The sequence below is a fragment of the Macrotis lagotis genome, chromosome X, assembly GCF_037893015.1.
Source record: "Macrotis lagotis isolate mMagLag1 chromosome X, bilby.v1.9.chrom.fasta, whole genome shotgun sequence".
Lineage (NCBI taxonomy): Eukaryota > Metazoa > Chordata > Mammalia > Peramelemorphia > Peramelidae > Macrotis > Macrotis lagotis.
In genome coordinates this window covers 526,426,463-526,438,233 of record NC_133666.1, presented here as the reverse complement: position 1 = coordinate 526,438,233, position 11,771 = coordinate 526,426,463, and positions in this window count along the sequence as shown.

The window sequence follows — 11,771 nt, the reverse complement described above, 5'->3', positions numbered from 1 at the left end:
ATGATCAAATAAAAAAAAACTTGATTATAAAAAGGCACTACTATGGCAGGGAAGATCAAGACAAATCAAAAGACAATAATTAGACACAAGTCCCAACAAAAACTCTTGGAAGAATTAAAAAGATCAGTAGTAGAGGAAAAATTTGGTGAAAAAATGAAAATATGCAAAACAATTAGGAAAAGAGAATAATAAAAGCTTGGTAAAAGAGGCACAAAAAAAAGAAAAGAAAGGGAGAATGAATTGGGAGTTGATAGGTAACTGTCACAAGGATCTAAACACAATGATATATGTAGATAGAGTGAACTTTTAAGTGGAAAGGTTGTTGAGTTATGGTGATAGAGGTAGGGTCTGGAAGTAACAATGGGGAATAAGGAGTATGACTATTCTTCCTGGTCCCATGTTGAGGAGAGGGACTGAGTTGTGATGAGAAAACATGTATCCAGGACTAAAGAAGATTGCCAAGGATGCCAAGTTCCAGAGGGAACTGATTATGAATGTCAGAAGATGAAAGTAGTAGACAAGGACCAGCTCTAAAATGAAGGCAGTTTTGTTAACAATAGGATTCCAGAGGGCTGAGTTACCTGGGACCTGAGAGAGGAATTATTGAGATAGATGGGAATGGAAAAAATGGGGAAGGGAATAAGGGAGAAATTTATGCTGTAGGTCTTCTGATACCTCATCCAGGAGTCCTTTCCACTACACCCCTCAATCTTACATGTCCCTATGATATAGCCTTGCATTGTTTTGTTATCAATATGTAAAAGTCAGTCTTACAAATAGTATTTTTAAACTCTTTAATTGAGTAATTTTTTTTTTAGTTTTTCCAAGACAATGGGGTTAAGTGGCTTGCCCAAGGCCACACAGCTAGGTAATTATTATGTGTCTGAGGTCGGATTTGAACTCAGGTACTCCTGACACCAGGGCCGATGCTCTATTCACTGTGCCACCTAGCCACCCCAGTTGAGTAATATTTTTAATGGGCTACCCTTATTCCAAGAGGGTTCAAAGATAGAAAAAAGAATAACATTGTTTTGTTTGCTTTTGTTCTGAAATCTTAAAGACTCCTTTAATCAATTCAGGTGAGAAGTAGCATGGAATAGCAAGCTAGTCTTAGAGTCAGGAAAACCTGAGTTTGAATCCTGTCTTTAATCAGGACTATTATCTGTGTGAACATAGGTCAGTGCCCCAGGTAATTCTGTCTGAAAAGTAAAGTTGTATATCTATATGCGTGGAAAAAAAAATATCTGAATTCTATTCATCATAACATGTAGATCTGGAAGAAACCTTATCCAATCTTCCATTTTGCAGATGAAGAACTAGGGCCAAAAATGTCAAAATGGTCACAATGAGTAAGTAGAGGCAAGGTTCAAACCCAGATCCTTGACTCCAAATTCAGAGAAAGTATAGCACAATTGAAAGATTACCAAAGTTAAACTTTGCTTTAAATGACCACTTATGATACTTCATTTCCATGTGACCATAGGCAAATCCTTTTACCATCTTGAGCTTGTTTACTGTAAAATAGATATAATGAAGACGGCCTTTTCCCTGCCCCAGCTCCTACTTTTCCAAGATGTAGCACGAGGAGTAGCTTTTTGTATGCCTTGAAGGGAGGCAAAACAAACTTCTCTAATCTGTTCTTCCCCTGATTCTTCTTTGGGGCAATTTTATTTCTTGCTAGGAAGGGAAATTAGAAGTTGAGATAAGAAACTTTGGCCACTCTCTTCTCCTACCAAAAAATGTGTGTGATTTTGCCCAATGGGGTAATTCTTCACAATCTATAATGTAGCAAGCTGGGTATGGTAACATCAGATGGAGATGCTGGCTCCTCTCATGTTGACTTCTCAGCATCTTTTCTGTAACAACGTCAAGTGGAGCTGACATCTTCCAAATTCTGTCTCAAACCTGGAAATCAGAAGTGCTGGAGTGACTCAAAGCCTGAAGAGACCCAAGAACTGAAAAGACTTGAAGAAGCTCAAAGAAGAACCAAAGACTGAAAAGACTCTTTTTCTCTCATCTATTCCACCCACCCCTCATGCAGGTACCTACCAATTAGGGGAGAGTCCCAATGAACTTTGGAACTCAGATTAGAGATAAAAATTATCGCAGCACTTTTTTCATTAGGATGTCTGTCATGAGTTTCAGATGAAATAATGTATGTGTAAAGTCCACAACCTATAGATAAGGTCCTTCTGTCTACCACGTAGCCCCAAGTGGACCAAGCATGTGGTCCAAATTGCCCAGTTTGCAAGAAAAACCACTGAGGCAGAGCTCTGAGTCAATGGCACTTTATTAAAAGGTCCTTGGTCCCCTTTGATGAAGTGAACTTCAGATCTTCCTCACCATCTGAGATGCTTCCTTCTTCTAGAAACTTATTTTTATTTTTTTAATTCTTTTAAAGGATTTTGCAAGGGTTAAGTGGCTTGCCCAAGTACACACAGCTAGGTAATTATTAAATTTATGAGGCCGGATTTGAACTCAGGTACTCCTGACTTCAGGGCTGGTGCTCTATCCACTGCGCCACCTAGTTATCCCTAGAACCTTATTTTTACAAGGCCTGATATCAGATTTGATATTTCAACATTCTAGAGGGGCTATACAAAGTATAAAAATCCCATTGGTTGATGAACCTTGGTTGTGGATCAAGTATGATGCTTGAACTAGAAATGGTATGTCAGCATGAAAGTCTTGGGTTCAGTAAAGCATGGGACATCACTGATTAGGTGGTCATAAGATGGTCACTTGCTCATGTTGGACAAGAGAGATTGGTCCAGAGGTAGGAAAATAAATTGGGGGACTTTCCATGTAATTGATTCACCTCCATCATGATGGCCTTGGTCACCATAACTAGGAAAAAAAGGGCAGAGGTTCCTCTAGGTAGCTTTTTGTGATTAAGCAAGTGAACTTGCAATCTGCAGTTCACAGTTCTGGGTCCTAATATACAGAACTTATAATCACTATCTCTCTATGTAATCCTATTGAACTTGATTAATACTGATTGGGATAGATTGGAGGCCCAAATGAAGCATTTCTCACATAACTTCAGTTCCAGGGGGAGCCTAATCTTTAACAGACAAGATCAGATTTTTTAAGATTTGTTTATAACCACTCTCTGGCTTATGTCCCTGCCTGATAACCCTTGAGGACAATCTTTTAAATAAAACTAAAATTTGGCTTGTTTTTAGAATCTCCCAGAAAGAAATAAACATTTCTTGCCATGTTTGAGCAGTTTTCAAAACTGTTGAGGAAAATGATAAATCTCAATGAAAGTATGGGGGAGAACTTGAAGAGTTCCAACATGTTCTTACAAGAACACACACACACACACACACACACACACACACACATTTACAGAATCATTTCTTGTAAAGATTACTGAGTGAGTAGACCTTTTTGACTTGGTGATTAATCATGGTGTCCAGTGATCAGGAACATGAGTCAGAACCAGGAGAACCTTTTACATATTCTTTAGCAAGATGCATGAGCCTGAAAGGGACCAGAGTACATCCTTCCCTTTGTAGGAAGTACTTTAGCTAGAATGTGTCCTTTGAAATGGTTAGGCTTTAGGCTCAGCTCCACACAAGGTGCTGGATATAATCCAGGTATAATCCAATCCCTGCTACCTAAAGCATTTTGCAAAACAAGGGGTTTTATAAAATGATTGTTTTTATTTTCATTATACCAAACTAACTCTAATTGCTAGAATCTTGGGCAATTGGGAGAAAAGCTATTTATAAATGATATTGTTATCAACTAATATTATTATTAACTGAAGTTATATTATGGTATTGCTGTTTGTTTTTTTAATTGGTAATTTGGAGAAGCTAACTTGTCATATCAACTTTCATAGCAGAAGAATTTGGAAATTAAATAACAATTTAAATTGCTCCCAAGCAATTGGATCAAGTATTTCTGATTATATAGTATTTCATATTTCATTTGCTCATATACAATTCCTCATAATTCCAGTAGGTGGTATACTTGAATCAAAGCTGTTGTTAAAATTTGATAGTTAAAATGAATACAAGGTCCATTTTCTTTTCAAGTCCAGGAGGTTGTTATGCCTATATTTTTTCTTCTTTCCATCTGTCTTCATTCATGATTAGAACTGAACCTTTGTCACAATATAATGAAAAGAATTAAAAACTAGGAGTCGGGATACTTGGGTTCTATTTCCTGGTCAGTCACTAATGGAATATATGAATTTAGGCAAGTCTTTTGATGTGTTTCAGTTTCTGTTTTCCATTTTACGAATTTGGGGAGTTGAACAAGATGGTCTTAAAGGCCTCTCCACTCTGAAATTCTGTAATTTAGTACGTCCAATAGGATGTCAGCATAATTTTTATTTTTTGAAACAGCGAACTGGGGGAGAATTGGCATAGTTTTCTTGTAGCCAGATGATCCATGTATCCCCCTGAGCATTCTTCCTTAGACTGCTGTGCAAACCAGCCAAATAGACAGTTTGTCAGTAGGAGGGACAGTCATCCCCCTCACTCCCCCATTGCATAGTAGAAAATGGTTATATATCACTTTCAGGCTGTTCTCCCTATGCACAGTGAGAATCAACCTACTTAATTCCAAATGAACAGAATATGTTGAGGGAGGAGGGTAAGAAAGTGCTTTTGCTGAAAGGAATCAATGTCCTGTCCATTTGATGTGGAGGAATCTATATTAAGACCCTCACTCACAATGAAAATATCTTGACAAATTGATTCTGTCAAATGTAACACTGCTCTAATCTGCTATTATCATAGACAAGTTTTAAATCCACAGTACCTTGGGTTATAAATTAAATGTCAAAAAGAATTAATTTGGCATATGAAACATGAACTAGATGACTGTCCTTTGGAGAAGATCTGACAACTTTATGTATGTCACATTGTCAACTGCTAAAATGGTAGAAATTCTTATTAAATGAGACTGCTTTTAGCATCATCTAGTCAATTTTTAGTTCTAAAAGAGTAAAACTTTCAATAACTTTGAAAAAAAACTTCCATTTAATTGTATTAACTACAATTAACTAGAGAAATGAGAAATTCTAGTACTTAAAACAAATGTAGAAATCACTTAAGGGAGACTTTTAGGGGGGCAAGAGTTTCATTGGATTGGGGGGGCATAGAGGGTGACAGAAACCAAAGGCCATACCAAGGCTACCATTGAGGAGGGACCTACTGAGAGAAAGTGTAGTTAGAGTTAGAGAGGATTTTACCTATTAAGTATGAAGCTCTTGGAGTCCCACCTTGGCCTATTCCCAGAGCTAGTGGTTTTAGGGCAGAATTTAATATTACTTGGTTGGGTGTTTTGTACCAGAGGAGAGGCTGTCTGATTTGCTAAGATTCTAATCCATTCCCATAAACCCTTTCTCCTCCCAACTTCAAGGAGAAAAGTTTGGGAAGGGATAGAAGTTGTCTTTGGAGGTGGGCAAAATTAGTGCAATAATTGTCCCCTTTGACCCTGGGATATGAGAAAGTATTTATGTAACTTCATGCTAGTCCCCAGGCCCCTGAAGACAGGCAAAGGGCACTAGATATCAGATATAGTGGTTTTGTGGAATGGGTCAAGCAAAAAATTTTAAGATATGAGGACCACCAGGGGAAAGAAATTAATCCCACATGTGAGATATGCTGTGGTAATGACCTGGTCACCCTGCCCTACTTGTGACTCTGGTGGCATATTAAGTAGGTGCAGACAATAAATATACTTTTTGTGTACTTTAATATCTGTAGGGCTTTTGATTTCAACTGTGATTACTCCATTCACTGATGTGTAGATCTCAGCTTCTCTGTGACTTAATAGTCTTTGAGTGTTACTGTAGTTATATGTTTCATTATTTGCAGTCAGTCTAATCTATGTTCAGCAGTGCAAGGACATTTCATGTAGTAGCTGGTTAATAAACAAATATTTGTTGAATTAATTCAGTAAAAGTGCTGGACTTTTACAGAAATGCTACAGTATTTACTAACATTTTAGCAAAAAATAATTACTGTGTCTGTGTTATTTTGCCAAATGACATACTTCATTTTGTTAGTATAGACACAACTTTGTGTAGAAAAATTGGTGGAATAGAACAGGAAATTCTGGAAATTCCATGGAAGTTAGATATAAAAAAAGCAACTTTAGAGTTTTGAGCCTATGGACAAAATTTTAGCTCATATTTAAAATTTGCTATTTGTTACTGTGTGCTGTAATTGTGTTATTTAAGTCTCATATAATTGTTTTAATTTGTGCATTATATGACTAACCAGAAATAATGGATGGAAGTTACAGGCTTAAATTTAGGTTGCAAATAAGGGGGGAAACCTTTCTAACAATTAGATCTGTTCAAAATTGGAATGGATTGCCTCAGGAGTTAGTGGTTTCCTTCTTCCTAAGAATCTTCAGGCAAAAGCTGGGTAACTAATAGTCAGTTATATTGTGTACACTAGGGAGGTTCTGAAGTCTTTTCCAATACTATTCTATGAATAGTATAAAGACCTTGATCCAGAAAGAAGTTTTGTGGAAGGAAAGTTTTGAAACTTTTGTTGCTTCAAGATTATAGTACTTTGCCTGTATTATTCCAATTTTCTCTCAACAACCTTATGAGGTACGTATCATTGAGCTTCTCCTAAGGAGTGGGGAGAGGTATGAGGGCAGTATACAAACTAATAATTTTAGCTACATTTGAGAAGTAGTTAAAGTTCCAGATAGGAATAACTACAGACTGATTCAACATTAAGCCCATTCCACTTTAGATTCTTTATGGATCTGACTATAATTGGCCTACCTTGTATTGTGCCATGGTAACAACTGTGGGAATGACATTAATTAAGATATAAGATACTTGAGGAGGATAGGCTACTAATGGTCACCAGTATATTATTCAGGATTATTAAGATGGTATCTTTAACTGGTTTGCATTGTTTGAAGAAAAAAGTTATTCAGATAACCTCTGATGCCTCAGTTCAGGCATCTTGCAATCTACTGTGCTGCTAAATCTTTTTCTTCATAAAACATAGCATCCTTCCAGATAGTCCTCCACTCACTCAGAACAGTTAATACATCTAATTTTGCAATTCTACTTTGGAAATGAGCAGTTTCTTTAGGTGAATGAGTACAAACTCATATTACTAGCTAAATCTTGTCAGTACCATCCCTTTCTTCTCCTATCCAGTGTAGCTTATCATCTGCTCAGTGCAGCCATTACTTTTGGAAAGGGCATAACAGCTGCTTTATAGTTCTGTTTATAATCTCTATGACTTCACTGATGAAAACTGCCCAGGCCTAGCACATAGTAGGCTCTTAATAAATGTTTATTAACCAACCAACTCCTGCCTCCCTCCAACTCCTGCCTCCCTCCTCCCTTCCACCCTCCTTCCTTCCTTCCTTCCTTCCTTCCTTCCTTCCTTCCTTCCTTCCTTCCTTCCTTCCTTCCTTCCTTCTATGGCAACTGAGGGTTGCTGAGTTAGAACTAAATGCCCATCCAGTCAATCGGTAGTTTTAAGCACATGCCCTGCCTAGACAAAATTGTGCCTGAGTTGGAGCCATCTCTCTTTTATATTTCCTTTCTTCAATTGGTGACTCAGCAGAAACCTCCTTGAGGTAGAAGGCAATGACCTTGTGAATTTGGAAGAATTAAAAGTTCTACCAGAAATCTCATCGGTGGTCAGATGGTGGCTGAGGCATATAGCAGAGTTAGAGAGGCACTAGGAATGATTGTCACTTGAGAAGATTGCTTCAAGAGCAGGATCTCTCATAACTTTGAAAAGTGCAGGCTGTACAATGCCATTACCAAGTCTGTATTCCAGAAGAGAAGAAAAACAGGGAGAAAAAGGACATACACATATATTGTGTATATCTCTATCTCTCTATCTAAGGATATTTTGAGCAGCAATTGTCCAGTGGCAAGGAACTGGAAATTGTGGGGATGCCCATCATTTGGGGATTGACTGAACAAATTGTTGTATGTAATTAAAATGAAATGCTATGTTATAAGAAATGATGAACAGGATAAAAAACCTTCATGAACAGATGTGCTATATACAAAGTAAAAGCAAAGTTGTAGATGATCATCTATGAATGACTTAATCTTTTCTCAGTAATACTGGTCATCCAAGAGAACTCTGAAGGACTTAAGGTATCTGAATATAGATTGATGCATACTTTTTTTGTTTTACTTATTTTCTTGCTGTTTCTTTTTTATGGGGATTATACTTTTACAGAATGCCTTATTGTGGTAATGTTTTTCATGACTACACATTTTTAACTTGTGTCAAATAACTTGCTTTCTCAATGAGAGGAGTAGGATGGGAGGGAGAGAATTTGGAACTCAAAGTTTTAAAAGTGAACATTGAAACTTATTTTGCATGCAACCAGAGGGAAAATAAATTACCCCCCCCAAATGCTGGCTGGCTATGGACTTAACAGAAAGATGTGCTCCTGGATCTCAGAGAGAGTTGATGAGTACTCTACAAAGGAAGAAAGGAATCAACACTGAGTTATAAGGCATCCCTTTGACCCACAGAGCCTCATTTTGTGAATATGAGGGGAGAGTATACCCCAGGTTTGAGGGGAATGTTTTTTACCTTTTTGTTTTTGCTGTGTTTTTTTTCTACCACTCCCTTTTCTAAGAGTAATGAAGCTAACCTGGTGTTTATTAATGGAGAACACACCAGTGAGAGCTCAAGAGCTACAGTAAAAGAACTACAGCTCCTCAGGCTTCAGGGAAATGAAAATTAAATATTTTCTCACAAAAAAATTTAGGGACCCATACTCTACCTTAATAGTATTTCTCCCTAGTACTTCCCTTGATATTCAAATGGAAGCAATTCAGTTTCCTGGCATGGCACTGATATGCTGTCCAGGCTTCTCAGGCATATAACAATGAGCATAGCATCTTTTTTCTGTAGTCCTTCAGTTTGATAGTCACATTTATTTAACATATGAACTGTTTTAGGAAGATTCTGAAGCTCACCTGACAAGATAATGTACTGGACTTTGAGAACTCAAGCTTAACTGCTAGTAGTTCTACAACATCACTCTAATGAGCCCAATTATGTTATTTTTAGTGCCAAAAGTAATTTGCCTAAAAGACTATTTTTCAAAGAATGCCCCCTCCCCATAAGGCGAGTTCACATAGTGGTCAGAAGAAACTGTACAAGGACACTCTCAAAGTCTCTCTGAAGGACTTTGGAATTGATTGTGAGACAAAGGAGACTGCTGAAAGACCATGTAGTATGTAGTGCTTACATCAAAGGAGCTATGCTCTATGATTGAAACAGAATTGTAGTAACTCAAAAGAAATTTGGGATGTATAAATTTAGAACCATCTTCACTCCAAATGTTCATGTGGACTATTTGAGCCTTCTGAGCTTATGTTGTTCTGATAAGCCACAGTTGGATACACTATACTGTGACCATGACATAGTGATATCATTTTGGTTCTCTTCAAGATTGAAAGACAACAACCAGTCAACTAATCTTTGCTATAGAAAGATATATTATTAGAGCACCTTGGGAAGAAATCACTTTAAATAAATAAAATAATTTAATATTTTCTAAGGCTCCCAATAAAATAATTAACCTTCCTTAAAGCCTAGAACATAGATCCTCTGCTGTAGTTCCATAATAATCCAGATTAGTGATTTGTTTATTAGTTGAAATCAAGTTATTCTGGAACCCATGAATTATTTCAGTGAAGTTGAGAGTGCTTTGCCTATTAGTCCAGCAAGAGCCAACTTGGGCAGCTAGATGGTGCACCTAACTTTGGAGTTAGAAGGACCTGAGTTCAAATCCAGCCTCAGACACTTGATACTAGCTGTGTGTCTTTGGGCAAGTCACTTAACCTCAGCTGCTTGGCATCCAGGGCCATCTACAGTCATCCTGATTGATATCTGATCACTAGACTCAGGTGGGTCTGTAGGAGAAAGGCTGGTGACTTAGTACAGCACCCCCTTACTCAAGTCCAGTTTACATGTATGCCATGGCACCATCTCCCTGATGTCATAATCTTCTTTGTGATTGAAGGACAAACATCATATCACCAAGAGTCACTGATCATCAGTGGTTGCTCCATCTTCAGTGTTGCTGTTTAACACAAAGCTTGTTCAGAGAGAAGAATGTGTTAAGGGAGTGTTGTTAACACTGGAGGCTGATTCTGGTGGCTCATCCTCAACAGAATACTCCTGGAATGGCCCTGTGGGGCATGATAGCAGTTATTCATAGACATTAGTGACAGAGCATTAGATGCTCTTATCAAGTGACAGTTGAATCTGTTGCCATTGTATGTGGGAGCACTGTTTCTCAAATATAATTAAGAACCCTCTCTGCATATAGGCAAAGTAAGTATGCAACTTCTCACATAGTTGGGTTTTGGTGGTGCTATAAATGATCCTGTCTTCCTCTAAATATCCTTTTCAACTCTCTGTAGTTCTATCATTTGCTACTACTAAGCCTGAAATTATAACCACTGAAGTAACTTCTTGAATTTAAACAACAACAACAACAACAAAAAGTGTTCTTTACTTGTTTCAGTCATGTCTGATTCTTCATGACCCCATTTTGGAGTGATTTGCCATTTCTTTCTCCATCTCATTTTACAGATGAAGAACTGAAGCATAGGGTTAAGTGACTTGTCTATGGGTCACACTGTGAGGCCAGTTTTAAACATAGGAAGATGAGTCTTCTGATTTCAGAGGTAGCGGTCTATCCACTATATCACCTAGTTGCCTGGAGCATAAGTTAGCTACTAATAAACATTAATTGCCTATTAGCTACTAATAAAGATTAATTGATCAGATCAACCAGGAATCACAAAGGAAAGGAAAGTATGACCATGATGTGGTGGGAAAGAATGTGTGTTTGTGTAGTAAGGGAAGGACAAGAAAGGTAAGAAACAGAATGAATGACTTACCCAGCAAGGGAAAGTCCAGATATGGTGATGCAATGGGAGTGCTGAGGGCAGCTGGGAGAGATAGCATGAGATCTCTGAACTACAAAAATTGATAGGGTGTTGTTAGGTCTGTGATGAAATACTATGAGTCATACTTTTTTGCTTACAATTTTGATTCTTCTGAGAATGATGCTATTCCATTATTACAATTATGGAGCATCACTAGGATAATATTTATGTTAAAGAAAGAGACTTTTTGGTAGTGAGATTAGGGTAATTGAAAAAAGACCTGGGGGGGGGGCGGCTAGGTGGCATAGTGGATAAAGCACCAGCCTTGAAGTCAGTAGTACCTGGGTTCAAATCCATTCTCAGACACTTAATAATTACCTAGCTGTGTGGCCTTGGGCAAGCCACTTAACCCCCTTTGCCTTGGAAAAAACCTAAAAAAAACCAAAACAAACAAAAAGAAAAAAGACCTTATTAGGTAAAAAGATTTAGTGGACTGAAAGATCAATGAATCTGCAGTGTGATACCAGTCAAGAAAAGCTAATGCTACATTGAGCTTCATGGAGATAAATTGCTTCTAGAATTAGGAAAATTATGGTCTTATTTTATTCTTTTCTCGTCAGATCCATTCTAGGGTTCATTTCCAGATGCCACAGTTTAAGAAGAATATTGATAATTTGTAGTCTATGAAGAGCAAGAAGAATGATGAAGGACCTTTAATTTATGTCATGATGGCATTTTTTGAATCAATTGGACATGTTTAGCCTAGAGAAGACTCAAGAGCAGATATAATAGTTGTCTTCATGTGTTTAAAAGATTTCCACAAAGGTATTGGATTTATGCTGTTTGGTCCCAGAGGATAGAACATGAAGCAATGAGGAGAACCTGCAAAGAAGGC